Raw genomic sequence first — 16,261 nt, 5'->3', positions numbered from 1 at the left:
TCCCCTTTAAGCCTCACGCACCCGAACATTTCGAACCCTGGCTAAACCACTCTGCTGCGGTTCCTGCGGTGTGGAGGTTGGGTGACTCCTGCAAGGAGGCTGGATGTGGGAACCCCATCACCAGCAGCCGTGGAGGCTCGGTCACTTTTTCAAGCTCCTGCAGCCCAGACGGTCCCCCATGGTTTGGGTGCACTTGGCTTCCTTTTAGCTCTGGGATGGCCCACCTGGATTCTGAAGTTTTGCTTCCACCCAGAAAGGAAGAGACACTACAGCTTTAAGGGGATGCATTTACAGGCACATCCTACTCCCCTCTCTGCGCTCCACCTCAGTGCTCCCTTGGGACCCTAGGCTGCTCAGGCTCCGGGGATGTGACACCAGTGCATATCACCGAGGCCAGCGGGGAAAAGTGTACCCATTCCTTTCATTTTGCGTTCCTAGTTTCTTTAATTCTTATGGTATGTTGCAGTAGAGGTGATTTACAGTCTGGTGTTTGGTGTAGGGGTACAGCAAACTGATTCAGTTACACATGTAATATATCAACTGTTTTTCGGATTCCTTTTCCATACAGGTTATTGCAGAACGTTGAGTAGAGATCCTGGTGTTGTACAGTAGACCTTGTCAAGTGCATGTTTTATATATATATTTATAGGTATTTTACTGTCTATATGTTCATGTGAACCACCTAACTTACATCTCCTCGTCACCTTTCTTTTTTGGTAACCCTTTGTTTCCGTTGAAAGTCCGTGGGTCTGTTTCTGTTTTGTAAACTAGTTCAGTTGTGTGTATGTTTCCATTCCTCCTATAAGTGATATCATATGCTCTTGGTCCTCCTCTGCCTGCCTGAGTTCACTCAGTATTTTGGCATCCCAGGTCCATCCATGTTGCTTCCAATGGCATTATTTCATTCTTTCTCCTGGGTGAGTAACAGTCCCTTGTATACACGTAGCACCTCCTCTTTATGTATTCATCACTCGCTGGACTATTTGTTTTTGTGTCTTGGCGATTGTAAATATTGTCGCAATGAATGTTGGGGTGCATGTGTCTTTTTGAATTATGGATTTTCCCGAGTAACGAGCAGGAGTGGGACTGCAGAAGTATAGGGTCGCTTTCTCTTTAGTTTTCTGGGACCTGGGATACAGTGCTTTCTAGTGGCGATTACCAATGTACATATCCACTCACCGAGTGGGACGGTTCCCTTTTCTCCACACTCACTCCCCCATTGATTGTTTGTAAACTTTTTGATTCTGGCCATTCTGCCTGCTTGGAGGCGATCTCTCGTTACACTTTGGATTTTTATTTCTGCAATAATGAGCCATGTTATGCATCTTGTCGTGGTGTGTATTTTTTATTGTTTTTAACAGTGTTAGTAAACTTTCTGCCTTGAAATTTGGCTTCTTGAAAGTCTGTGTGTTTCGATTTGTTTTTCAGTTACCTAACCCAGCTGATTTTTGAGGATACGCGTCACTAAAAGCCTCACAGCTTTCGTGAATATCATGTGCCCTGAAGCTCCGGTTATAAAGTTGTTGTTACAGGAAATGTCCACAAGGCGGCAGCATTACTTCATGCCCAACTCTGGCTCCTAGGCACCCAAAAGCTTTAGGAAAATTCATCTAACTGGGCTGTCAATTAGAGGGAAAGCTGCCAGAGGTAACACCTAAGGGCTTGTGTGTCACTACCTCTTCCCCTTTAAGCCTCACGCACCCGAACATTTCGAACCCTGGCTAAACCACTCTGCTGGGGTTCCTGCGGTGTGGAGGTTGGGTGACTCCTGGCAAGGAGGCTGGATGTGGGAACCCCATCACCAGCAGCCGTGGAGGCTCAGTCACTTTTTCAAGCTCCTGCAGCCCAGACGGTCCCCCATGGTTTGGGTGCACTTGGCTTCCTTTTAGCTCTGGGATGGCCCACCTGGATTCTGAAGTTTTGCTTCCACCCAGAAAGGAAGAGACACTACAGCTTTAAGGGGATGCATTTACAGGCACATCCTACTCACCTCTCTGCGCTCCACCTCAGTGCTCCCTTGGGACCCTAGGCTGCTCAGGCTGCAGGGATGTGACACCAGTGCATATCACCGAGGCCAGCGGCGAAAAGTGTACCCATTTCTTTCCTTTTGCGTTCATAGTTACTTTAATTCTTATGGTATGTTGCAGTAGAGGTGATTTATAGTGTGGTGTTTGGTGTAGGGGTACAGCAAACTGATTCAGTTACACATGTAATATATCAACTGTTTTTCGGATTCCTTTTCCATACAGGTTATTGCAGAACGTTGAGTAGAGATCCTGGTGTTGTACAGTAGACCTTGTCAAGTGCGTGTTATATATATATATTTATAGGTATTTTACTGTCTATGTGTTCATGTGAACCGCCTAACTTACATCTCCTCGTCACCTTTCTTTTTTGGTAACCCTTTGTTTCCGTTGAAAGTCCGTGGGTCTGTTTCTGTTTTGTAAACTAGTTCAGTTGTGTGTATGTTTCCATTCCTCCTGTAAGTGATATCATATGCTCTTGGTCCTCCTCTGCCTGCCTGAGTTCACTCAGTATTTTGGCATCCCAGGTCCATCCATGTTGCTTCCAATGGCATTATTTCATTCTTTCTCCTGGCTGAGTAACAGTCCCTTGTATACACGTAGCCCCTCCTCTTTATGTATTCATCACTCGCTGGACTATTTGTTTTTGTGTCTTGGCGATTGTAAATATTGCCGCAATGAATGTTGGGGTGCATGTGTCTTTTTGAATTATGGATTTTCCCGAGTAACGAGCAGGAGTGGGACTGCAGAAGTATAGGGTCGCTTTCTCTTTAGTTTTCTAGGAACTGGGATACAGTGCTTTCTAGTGGCGATTACCAATGTACATGTCCACTCACCGAGTGGGACGGTTCCCTTTTCTCCACACTCACTCCCCCATTGATTGTTTGTAAACTTTTTGATTCTGGCCATTCTGCCTGCTGGGAGGCGATCTCTCGTTACACTTTGGATTTTTATTTCTGCAGTAATGAGCCATGTTATGCATCTTGTCGTGGTGTGTATTTTTTATTTTTTTTAACAGTGTTAGTAAACTTTCTGCCTTGAAATTTGGCTTCTTGAAAGTCTGTGTGTTTCGATTTTTTTTTCGGTTACCTAACCCAGCTGATTTTTCAGGATACGTGTCACTAAAAGCCTCACAGGCTTCGTGAATATTAGGTGCCCTGAAGCACCGGTTATAAAGTTGTTGTTACAGGAAATGTCCACAAAGCGGCAGCATTACTTCATGCCCAACTCTGGCTCCTAGGCAACCAAAAGCTTTCGGAAAATTCATCTAACTGGGCTGTCAATTAGAGGGAAAGCTGCCAGAGGTAACAGCCAAGGGCTTGTGTGTCACTACCTCTTCCCCTTTAAGCCTCACGCTCCCGAACATTTCGAACCCTGGCTAAACCACTCTGCTGGGGTTCCTGCGGTGTGGAGGTTGGGTGACTCCTGGCGAGGAGGCTGGATGTGGGAACCCCATCACCAGCAGCCGTGGAGGCTCGGTCACTTTTTCAAGCTCCTGCAGCCCAGACGGTCCCCCATGGTTTGGGTGCACTTGGCTTCCTTTTAGCTCTGGGATGGCCCACCTGGATTCTGAAGTTTTGCTTCCACCCAGAAAGGAAGAGACACTACAGCTTTAAGGGGATGCATTTACAGGCACATCCTACTCCCCTCTCTGCGCTCCACCTCAGTGCTCCCTTGGGACCCTAGGCTGCTCAGGCTGCAGGGATGTGACACCAGTGCATATCACCGAGGCCAGCGGCGAAAAGTGTACCCATTCCTTTCATTTTCCGTTCATAGTTCCTTTAATTCTTATGGTATGTTGCAGTAGAGGTGATTTACAGTGTGGTGTTTGGTGTAGGGGTACAGCAAACTGATTCAGTTACACATGTAATATATCAACTGTTTTTCGGATTCCTTTCCCATACAGGTTATTGCAGAACGTTGAGTAGAGATCCTGGTGTTGTACAGTAGACCTTGTCAAGTGCGTGTTTTATATATATATTTATACGTATTTTACTGTCTATGTGTTCATGTGAACCGCCTAACTTACATCTCCTCGTCACCTTTCTTTTTTGGTAACCCTTTGTTTCCGTTGCAAGTCCGTGGGTCTGTTTCTGTTTTGTAAACTAGTTCAGTTGTGTGTATGTTTCCATTCCTCCTGTAAGTGATATCATATGCTCTTGGTCCTCCTCTGCCTGCCTGAGTTCACTCAGTATTTTGGCATCCCAGGTCCATCCATGTTGCTTCCAATGGCATTATTTCATTCTTTCTCCTGGGTGAGTAACAGTCCCTTGTATACACGTAGCACCTCCTCTTTATGTATTCATCACTCGCTGGACTATTTGTTTTTGTGTCTTGGCGATTGTAAATATTGTCGCAATGAATGTTGGGGTGCATGTGTCTTTTTGAATTATGGATTTTCCCGAGTAACGAGCAGGAGTGGGACTGCAGAAGTATAGGGTCGCTTTCTCTTTAGTTTTCTGGGAACTGGGATACAGTGCTTTCTAGTGGTGATTACCAATGTACATGTCCACTCACCGAGTGGGACGGTTCCCTTTTCTCCACACTCACTCCCCCATTGATTGTTTGTAAACTTTTTGATTCTGGCCATTCTGCCTGCTGGGAGGCGATCTCTCGTTACACTTTGGATTTTTATTTCTGCAGTAATGAGCCATGTTATGCATCTTGTCGTGGTGTGTATTTTTTATTGTTTTTAACAGTGTTAGTAAACTTTCTGCCTTGAAATTTGGCTTCCTGAAAGTCTGTGTGTTTCAATTTTTTTTTCGGTTACCTAACCCAGCTGATTTTTCAGGATACGTGTCACTAAAAGCCTCACAGGCTTCGTGAATATTAGGTGCCCTGAAGCACCGGTTATAAAGTTGTTGTTACAGGAAATGTCCACAAAGCGGCAGCATTACTTCATGCCCAACTCTGGCTCCTAGGCAACCAAAAGCTTTCGGAAAATTCATCTAACTGGGCTGTCAATTAGAGGGAAAGCTGCCAGAGGTAACAGCCAAGGGCTTGTGTGTCACTACCTCTTCCCCTTTAAGCCTCACGCTCCCGAACATTTCGAACCCTGGCTAAACCACTCTGCTGGGGTTCCTGCGGTGTGGAGGTTGGGTGACTCCTGGCGAGGAGGCTGGATGTGGGAACCCCATCACCAGCAGCCGTGGAGGCTCGGTCACTTTTTCAAGCTCCTGCAGCCCAGACGGTCCCCCATGGTTTGGGTGCACTTGGCTTCCTTTTAGCTCTGGGATGGCCCACCTGGATTCTGAAGTTTTGCTTCCACCCAGAAAGGAAGAGACACTACAGCTTTAAGGGGATGCATTTACAGGCACATCCTACTCCCCTCTCTGCGCTCCACCTCAGTGCTCCCTTGGGACCCTAGGCTGCTCAGGCTGCAGGGATGTGACACCAGTGCATATCACCGAGGCCAGCGGGGAAAAGTGTACCCATTCCTTTCATTTTCCGTTCATAGTTCCTTTAATTCTTATGGTATGTTGCAGTAGAGGTGATTTACAGTGTGGTGTTTGGTGTAGGGGTACAGCAAACTGATTCAGTTACACATGTAATATATCAACTGTTTTTCGGATTCCTTTCCCATACAGGTTATTGCAGAACGTTGAGTAGAGATCCTGGTGTTGTACAGTAGACCTTGTCAAGTGCGTGTTTTATATATATATTTATACGTATTTTACTGTCTATCTGTTCATGTGAACCGCCTAACTTACATCTCCTCGTCACCTTTCTTTTTTGGTAACCCTTTATTTTCATTGAAAGTCCGTGGGTCTGTTTCTGTTTTGTAAACTAGTTCAGTTGTGTGTATGTTTCCATTCCTCCTATAAGTGATATCATATGCTCTTGGTCCTCCTCTGCCTGCCTGAGTTCACTCAGTATTTTGGCATCCCAGGTCCATCCATGTTGCTTCCAATGGCATTATTTCATTCTTTCTCCTGGGTGAGTAACAGTCCCTTGTATACACGTAGCACCTCCTCTTTATGTATTCATCACTCGCTGGACTATTTGTTTTTGTGTCTTGGCGATTGTAAATATTGTCGCAATGAATGTTGGAGTGCATGTGTCTTTTTGAATTATGGATTTTCCCGAGTAACGAGCAGGAGTGGGACTGCAGAAGTATAGGGTCGCTTTCTCTTTAGTTTTCTGGGAACTGGGATACAGTGCTTTCTAGTGGCGATTACCAATGTACATATCCACTCACCGAGTGGGACGGTTCCCTTTTCTCCACACTCACTCCCCCATTGATTGTTTGTAAACTTTTTGATTCTGGCCATTCTGCCTGCTTGGAGGCGATCTCTCGTTACACTTTGGATTTTTATTTCTGCAATAATGAGCCATGTTATGCATCTTGTCGTGGTGTGTATTTTTTATTGTTTTTAACAGTGTTAGTAAACTTTCTGCCTTGAAATTTGGCTTCTTGAAAGTCTGTGTGTTTCGATTTTTTTTTCGGTTACCTAACCCAGCTGAGTTTTGAGGATACGCGTCACTAAAAGCCTCACAGGTTTCGTGAATATAATGTGCCCTGAAGCACCGGTTATAAAGTTGTTGTTACAGGAAATGTCCACAAGGCGGCAGCATTACTTCATGCCCAACTCTGGCTCCTAGGCAACCAAAAGCTTTAGGAAAATTCATCTAACTGGGCTGTCAATTAGAGGGAAAGCTGCCAGAGGTAACACCTAAGGGCTTGTGTGTCACTACCTCTTCCCCTTTAAGCCTCACGCACCCGAACATTTCGAACCCTGGCTAAACCACTCTGCTGGGGTTGCTGCGGTGTGGAGCTTGGGTGACTCCTGGCAAGGAGGCTGGATGTGGGAACCCCATCACCAGCAGCCGTGGAGGCTCGGTCACTTTTTCAAGCTCCTGCAGCCCAGACGGTCCCCCATGGTTTGGGTGCACTTGGCTTCCTTTTAGCTCTGGGATGGCCCACCTGGATTCTGAAGTTTTGGTTCCACCCAGAAAGGAAGAGACACTACAGCTTTAAGGGGATGCATTTACAGGCACATCCTACTCACCTCTCTGCGCTCCACCTCAGTGCTCCCTTGGGACCCTAGGCTGCTCAGGCTGCAGGGATGTGACACCAGTGCATATCACCGAGGCCAGCGGCGAAAAGTGTACCCATTTCTTTCCTTTTGCGTTCATAGTTACTTTAATTCTTATGGTATGTTGCAGTAGAGGTGATTTATAGTGTGGTGTTTGGTGTAGGGGTACAGCAAACTGATTCAGTTACACATGTAATATATCAACTGTTTTTCGGATTCCTTTTCCATACAGGTTATTGCAGAACGTTGAGTAGAGATCCTGGTGTTGTACAGTAGTCCTTGTCGAGTGCGTGTTTTATATATATATTTATAGGTATTTTACTGTCTATGTGTTCATGTGAACCGCCTAACTTACATCTCCTCATCACCTTTCTTTTTTGGTTACCCTTTGTTTCCATTGAAATTCCGTGGGTCTGTTTCTGTTTTGTAAACTAGTTCAGTTGTGTGTTTGTTTCCATTCGTCCTATAATTGATATCATATGCTCTTGGTCCTCCTCTGCCTGCCTGAGTTCACTCAGTATTTTGGCATCCTAGGTCCAACCATGTTGCTTCCAATGGCATTATTTCATTCTTTCTCCTGGCTGAGTAACAGTCCCTTGTATACACGTAGCACCTCCTCTTTATGTATTCATCACTCGCTGGACTATTTGTTTTTGTGTCTTGGCGATTGTAAATATTGCCGCAATGAATGTTGGTGTGCATGTGTCTTTTTGAATTATGGATTTTCCCGAGTAACGTCCAGGAGTGGGACTGCAAAAGCATAGGGTCGCTTTCTCTTTAGTTTTCTGGGAACTGGGATACAGTGCTTTCTAGTGGCGATTACCAATGTACATGTCCACTCACCGAGTGGGACGGTTCCCTTTTCTCCACACTCACTCCCGCATTGATTGTTTGTAAACTTTTTGATTCTGGCCATTCTGCCTGCTGGGAGGCGATCTCTCGTTACACTTTGGATTTTTATTTCTACAGTAATGAGCCGTTATGCATCTTGTCGTGGTGTGTATTTTTTATTTTTTTTAACAGTGTTAGTAAACTTTCTGCCTTGAAATTTCGCTTCTTGAAAATCTGTGGGTTTCGATTTTTTTTTCGGTTACCTAACCCAGCTGATTTTTGAGGATACGTGTCACTAAAAGCTTCACAGGTTTCGTGGATATAATGTGCCCTGAAGCTCCGGTTATAAAGTTGTTGTTACAGGAAATGTCCACAAGGCGGCAGCATTACTTCATGCCCAACTCTGGCTCCTAGGCAACCAAAAGCTTTCAGAAAATTCATCTAACTGGGCTGTCAATTAGAGGGAAAGCTGCCAGAGGTAACAGCCAAGGGCTTGTGTGTCACTACCTCTTCCCCTTTAAGCCTCACGCTCCCGAACATTTCGAACCCTGGCTAAACCACTCTGCTGGGGTTGCTGCGGTGTGGAGGTTGGGTGACTCCTGGCGAGGAGGCTGGATGTGGGAACCCCATCACCAGCAGCCGTGGAGGCTCGGTCACTTTTTCAAGCTCCTGCAGCCCAGACGGTCCCCCATGGTTTGGGTGCACTTGGCTTCCTTTTAGCTCTGGGATGGCCCCCCTGGATTCTGAAGTTTTGCTTCCACCCAGAAAGGAAGAGACACTACAGCTTTAAGGGGATGCATTTACAGGCACATCCTACTCCCCTCTCTGCGCTCCACCTCAGTGCTCCCTTGGGACCCTAGGCTGCTCAGGCTGCAGGGATGTGACACCAGTGCATATCACCGAGGCCAGCGGCGAAAAGTGTACCCATTCCTTTCCTTTTGCGTTCATAGTTCCTTTAATTCTTATGGTATGTTGCAGTAGAGGTGATTTACAGGGTGGTGTTTGGTGTAGGGGTACAGCAAACTGATTCAGTTACACATGTAATATATCAACTGTTTTTCGGATTCCTTTTCCATACAGGTTATTGCAGAACATTGAGTAGAGATCCTGGTGTTGTACAGTAGACCTTGTCGAGTGTGTGTTTTATATATATATTTATAGGTATTTTACTGTGTATGTGTTCATGTGAACCACCTAAGTTACATCTCCTCGTCACCTTTCTTTTTTGGTAACCCTTTGTTTCCGTTGAAAGTCCGTGGGTCTGTTTCTGTTTTGTAAACTAGTTCAGTTGTGTGTATGTTTCCATTCCTCCTGTAAGTGATATCATATGCTCTTGGTCTTCCTCTGCCTGCCTGAGTTCACTCCGTATTTTGGCATCCCAGGTCCATCCATGTTGCTTCCAATGGCATTATTTCATTCTTTCTCCTGGCTGAGTAACAGTCCCTTGTATACACGTAGCCCCTCCTCTTTATGTATTCATCACTCGCTGGACTATTTGTTTTTGTGTCTTGGCGATTGTAAATATTGTCGCAAAGAATGTTGGGGTGCATGTGTCTTTTTGAATTATGGATTTTCCCGAGTAACGAGCAGGAGTGGGACTGCAGAAGTATAGGGTCGCTTTCTCTTTAGTTTTCTAGGAACTGGGATACAGTGCTTTCTAGTGGCGATTACCAATGTACATGTCCACTCACCGAGTGGGACGGTTCCCTTTTCTCCACACTCACTTCCCCATTGATTGTTTGTAAACTTGTTGATTCTGGCCATTCTGCCTGCTGGGAGGCGATCTCTCGTTACACTTTGGATTTTTATTTCTGCAATAATGAGCCATGTTATGCATCTTGTCGTGGTGTGTATTTTTTATTTTTTTTAACAGTGTTAGTAAACTTTCTGCCTTGAAATTTGGCTTCTTGAAAGTCTGTGTGTTTCGATTTTTTTTTCGGTTACCTAACCCAGCTGATTTTTCAGTATACGTGTCACTAAAAGCCTCACAGGCTTCGTGAATATTAGGTGCCCTGAAGCACCGGTTATAAAGTTGTTGTTACAGGTAATGTCCACAGGCGGCAGCATTACTTCATGCCCAACTCTGGCTCCTATGCAACCAAAAGCTTTAGGAAAATTCATCTAACTGGGCTGTCAATTAGAGGGAAAGCTGCCAGAGGTAACACCTAAGGGCTTCTGTGTCACTACCTCTTCCCCTTTAAGCCTCACGCACCCGAACATTTCGAACCCTGGCTAAACCACTCTGCTGGGGTTCCTGCGGTGTGGAGGTTGGGTGACTCCTGGCAAGGAGGCTGGATGTGGGAACCCCATCACCAGCAGCCGTGGAGGCTCGGTCACTTTTTCAAGCTCCTGCAGCCCAGACGGTCCCCCATGGTTTGGGTGCACTTGGCTTCCTTTTAGCTCTGGGATGGCCCACCTGGATTCTGAAGTTTTGCTTCCACCCAGAAAGGAAGAGACACTACAGCTTTAAGGGGATGCATTTACAGGCACATCCTACTCACCTCTCTGCGCTCCACCTCAGTGCTCCCTTGGGACCCTAGGCTGCTCAGGCTGCAGGGATGTGACACCAGTGCATATCACCTAGGCCAGCGGCGAAAAGTGTACCCATTTCTTTCCTTTTGCGTTCATAGTTACTTTAATTCTTATGGTATGTTGCAGTAGAGGTGATTTATAGTGTGGTGTTTGGTGTAGGGGTACAGCAAACTGATTCAGTTACACATGTAATATATCAACTGTTTTTCGGATTCCTTTTCCATACAGGTTATTGCAGAACGTTGAGTAGAGATCCTGGTGTTGTACAGTAGACCTTGTCAAGTGCGTGTTATATATATATATTTATAGGTATTTTACTGTCTATGTGTTCATGTGAACCGCCTAACTTACATCTCCTCGTCACCTTTCTTTTTTGGTAACCCTTTGTTTCCGTTGAAAGTCCGTGGGTCTGTTTCTGTTTTGTAAACTAGTTCAGTTGTGTGTATGTTTCCATTCCTCCTGTAAGTGATATCATATGCTCTTGGTCCTCCTCTGCCTGCCTGAGTTCACTCAGTATTTTGGCATCCCAGGTCCATCCATGTTGCTTCCAATGGCATTATTTCATTCTTTCTCCTGGCTGAGTAACAGTCCCTTGTATACACGTAGCCCCTCCTCTTTATGTATTCATCACTCGCTGGACTGTTTGTTTTTGTGTCTTGGCGATTGTAAATATTGCCGCAATGAATGCTGGGGTGCATGTGTCTTTTTGAATTATGGATTTTCCCGAGTAACGAGCAGGAGTGGGACTGCAGAAGTATAGGGTCGCTTTCTCTTTAGTTTTCTAGGAACTGGGATACAGTGCTTTCCAGTGGCGATTACCAATGTACATGTCCACTCACCGAGTGGGACGGTTCCCTTTTCTCCACACTCACTCCCCCATTGATTGTTTGTAAACTTTTTGATTCTGGCCATTCTGCCTGCTGGGAGGCGATCTCTCGTTACACTTTGGATTTTTATTTCTGCAATAATGAGCCATGTTATGCATCTTGTCGTGGTGTGTATTTTTTATTTTTTTTAACAGTGTTAGTAAACTTTCTGCCTTGAAATTTGGCTTCTTGAAAGTCTGTGTGTTTCGATTTTTTTTTCGGTTACCTAACCCAGCTGATTTTTCAGGATACGTGTCACTAAATGCCTCACAGGCTTCGTGAATATTAGGTGCCCTGAAGCACCGGTTATAAAGTTGTTGTTACAGGAAATGTCCACAAAGCAGCAGCATTACTTCATGCCCAACTCTGGCTCCTAGGCAACCAAAAGCTTTAGGAAAATTCATCTAACTGGGCTGTCAATTAGAGGGAAAGCTGCCAGAGGTAACAGCCAAGGGCTTGTGTGTCACTACCTCTTCCCCTTTAAGCCTCACGCTCCCGAACATTTCGAACCCTGGCTAAACCACTCTGCTGGGGTTGCTGCGGTGTGGAGGTTGGGTGACTCCTGGCGAGGAGGCTGGATGTGGGAACCCCATCACCAGCAGCCGTGGAGGCTCGGTCACTTTTTCAAGCTCCTGCAGCCCAGACGGTCCCCCATGGTTTGGGTGCACTTGGCTTCCTTTTAGCTCTGGGATGGCCCACCTGGATTCTGAAGTTTTGCTTCCACCCAGAAAGGAAGAGACACTACAGCTTTAAGGGGATGCATTTACAGGCACATCCTACTCACCTCTCTGTGCTCCACCTCAGTGCTCCCTTGGGACCCTAGGCTGCTCAGGCTCCGGGGATGTGACACCAGTGCATATAACCGAGGCCAGCGGCGAAAAGTGTACCCATTTCTTTCCTTTTGCGTTCATAGTTCCTTTAATTATTATGGTATGTTGCAGTAGAGGTGATTTACAGTGTGGTGTTTGGTGTAGGTGTACAGCAAACTGATTCAGTTACACATGTAATATATCAACTGTTTTTCGGATTCCTTTTCCATACAGGTTATTGTAGAACGTTGAGTAGAGGTCCTGGTGTTGTACAGTAGTCCTTGTCGAGTGCGTGTTTTATATATATATTTATAGGTATTTTACTGTCTATGTGTTCATGTGAACCGCCTAACTTACATCTCCTCATCACCTTTCTTTTTTGGTTACCCTTTGTTTCCATTGAAATTCCGTGGGTCTGTTTCTGTTTTGTAAACTAGTTCAGTTGTGTGTTTGTTTCCATTCGTCCTATAATTGATATCATATGCTCTTGGTCCTCCTCTGCTTGCCTGAGTTCACTCAGTATTTTGGCATCCTAGGTCCAACCATGTTGCTTCCAATGGCATTATTTCATTCTTTCTCCTGGCTGAGTAACAGTCCCTTGTATACACGTAGCCCCTCCTCTTTATGTATTCATCACTCGCTGGACTATTTGTTTTTGTGTCTTGGCGATTGTAAATAAGGCCGCAATGAATGTTGGGGTGCATGTTTCATTTTGAATTATGGATTTTCCCGAGTAACGAGCAGGAGTGGGACTGCTGAAGTATAGGGTCGCTTTCTCTTTAGTTTTCTAGGAACTGGGATACAGTGCTTTCTAGTGGCGATTACCAATGTACATGTCCACTCACCGAGTGGGACGGTTCCCTTTTCTCCACACTCACTCCCCCATTGATTGTTTGTAAACTTTTTGATTCTGGCCATTCTGCCTGCTGGGAGGCGATCTCTCGTTACACTTTGGATTTTTATTTCTGCAATAATGAGCCATGTTATGCATCTTGTCGTGGTGTGTATTTTTTACTTTTTTTAACAGTGTTAGTAAACTTTCTGCCTTGAAATTTGGCTTCTTGAAAGTCTGTGTGTTTCGATTTTTTTTTCGGTTACCTAACCCAGCTGAGTTTTGAGGATACGCGTCACTAAAAGCCTCACAGGTTTCGTGAATATAATGTGCCCTGAAGTACCGGTTATAAAGTTGTTGTTATAGGAAATGTCCACAAGGGGGCAGCATTACTTCATGCCCAACTCTGGCTATTAGGCAACCAAAAGCTTTAGGAAAATTCATCTAACTGGGCTGTCAATTAGAGGGAAAGCTGCCAGAGGTAACAGCCAAGGGCTTGTGTGTCACTACCTCTTCCCCTTTAAGCCTCACGCACCCGAACATTTCGAACCCTGGCTAAACCACTCTGCTGAGGTTCCTGCGGTGTGGAGGTTGGGTGACTCCTGGCAAGGAGGCTGGATGTGGGAACCCCATCACCAGCAGCCGTGGAGGCTCGGTCACTTTTTCAAGCTCCTGCAGCCCAGACGGTCCCCCATGGTTTGGGTGCACTTGGCTTCCTTTTAGCTCTGGGATGGCCCACCTGGATTCTGAAGTTTTGCTTCCACCCAGAAAGGAAGAGACACTACAGCTTTAAGGGGATGCATTTACAGGCACATCCTACTCACCTCTCTGCCCTCCACCTCAGTGCTCCCTTGGGAACCTAGGCTGCTCAGGCTGCAGGGATGTGACACCAGTGCATATCACCGAGGCCAGCGGCGAAAAGTGTACCCATTTCTTTCTTTTTGCGTTCATAGTTCCTTTAATTCTTATGGTATGTTGCAGTAGAGGTGATTTATAGAGTGGTGTTTGGTGTAGGGGTACAGCAAACTGATTCAGTTACACATGTAATATATCAACTGTTTTTCGGATTCCTTTTCCACACAGGTTATTGCAGAACGTTGAGTAGAGATCCTGGTGTTGTACAGTAGACCTTGTCAAGTGCGTGTTATATATATATATTTATAGGTATTTTACTGTCTATGTGTTCATGTGAACCGCCTAACTTACATCTCCTCGTCACCTTTCTTTTTTGGTAACCCTTTGTTTCCGTTGAAAGTCCGTGGGTCTGTTTCTGTTTTGTAAACTAGTTCAGTTGTGTGTATGTTTACATTCCTCTTGTAAGTGATATCATATGCTCTTGGTCCTCCTCTGCCTGCCTGAGTTCACTCAGTATTTTGGCATCCCAGGTCCATCCATGTTGCTTCCAATGGCATTATTTCTTTCTTTCTCCTGGCTGAGTAACAGTCCCTTGTATACACGTAGCCCCTCCTCTTTATGTATTCATCACTCGCTGGACTATTTGTTTTTGTGTCTTGGCGATTGTAAATATTGCCGCAATGAATGCTGGGGTGCATGTGTCTTTTTGAATTATGGATTTTCCCGAGTAACGAGCAGGAGTGGGACTGCAGAAGTATAGGGTCGCTTTCTCTTTAGTTTTCTAGGAACTGGGATACAGTGCTTTCTAGTGGCGATTACCAATGTACATGTCCACTCACCGAGTGGGACGGTTCCCTTTTCTCCACACTCACTTCCCCATTGATTGTTTGTAAACTTGTTGATTCTGGCCATTCTGCCTGCTGGGAGGCGATCTCTCGTTACACTTTGGATTTTTATTTCTGCAATAATGAGCCATGTTATGCATCTTGTCGTGGTGTGTATTTTTTATTTTTTTTAACAGTGTTAGTAAACTTTCTGCCTTGAAATTTGGCTTCTTGAAAGTCTGTGTGTTTCGATTTTTTTTTCGGTTACCTAACCCAGCTGATTTTTGAGGATACGTGTCACTAACAGCCTCACAGGTTTCGTGAATATAATGTGCCCTGAAGCACCGGTTATAAAGTTGTTGTTACAGGAAATGTCCACAAGGCGGCAGCATTACTTCATGCCCAACTATGGCTCCTAGGCAACCAAAAGCTTTAGGAGAATTCATCTAACTGGGCTGTCAATTAGAGGGAAAGCTGCCAGAGGTAACACCCAAGGGCTTCTGTGTCACTACCTCTTCCCCTTTAAGCCTCACGCAACCGAACATTTGGAACCCTGGCTAAACCACTCTGCTGGGGTTCCTGCGGTGTGGAGGTTGGGTGACTCCTGGCAAGGAGGCTGGATGTGGGAACCCCATCACCAGCAGCCGTGGAGGCTCGGTCACTTTTTCAAGCTCCTGCAGCCCAGACGGTCCCCCATGGTTTGGGTGCACTTGGCTTCCTTTTAGCTCTGGGATGGCCCACCTGGATTCTGAAGTTTTGCTTCCACCCAGAAAGGAAGAGACACTACAGCTTTAAGGGGATGCCTTTACAGGCACATCCTACTCACCTCTCTGCGCTCCACCTCAGTGCTCCCTTGGGACCCTAGGCTGCTCAGGCTGCAGGGATGTGACACCAGTGCATATCACCGAGGCCAGCGGCGAAAAGTGTACCCATTTCTTTCCTTTTGCGTTCATAGTTCCTTTAATTCTTATGGTATGTTGCAGTAGAGGTGATTTACAGTGTGGTGTTTGGTGTAGGGGTACAGCAAACTGATTCAGTTACACATGTAATATATCAACTGTTTTTCGGATTCCTTTTCCATACAGGTTATTGCAGAACGTTGAGTAGAGATCCTGGTGTTGTACAGTAGACCTTGTCAAGTGCGTGTTTTATATATATATTTATAGGTATTTCACTGTCTATGTGTTCATGTGAACCACCTAACTTACATCTCCTCGTCACCTTTCTTTTTTGGTAACCCTTTGTTTCCGTTGCAAGTCCGTGGGTCTGTTTCTGTTTTGTAAACTAGTTCAGTTGTGTTTATGTTTCCGTTCCTCCTATAAGTGATATCATATGCTCTTGGTCCTCCTCTGCTTGCCTGAGTTCACTCAGTATTTTGGCATCCCAGGTACATCCATGTTGCTTCCAATGGCATTATTTCATTCTTTTTCCTGGGTGAGTAACAGTCCCTTGTATACACGTAGCACCTCCTCTTTATGTATTCATCACTCGCTGGACTATTTGTTTTTGTGTCTTGGCGATTGTAAATATTGCCGCAATGAATGTTGGGGTGCATGTGTCTTTTTGAATTATGGATTTTCCCGAGTAACGTCCAGGAGTGGGACTGCAGAAGTATAGGGTCGCTTTCTCTTTAGTTTTCTAGGAACTGGGAT

This window comes from Balaenoptera physalus, assembly GCF_965194825.1.
Source record: "Balaenoptera physalus genome assembly, chromosome: 11".
Classification (NCBI taxonomy): Eukaryota; Metazoa; Chordata; class Mammalia; order Artiodactyla; family Balaenopteridae; genus Balaenoptera; species Balaenoptera physalus.
This window is presented reverse-complemented; position numbering follows the sequence as displayed.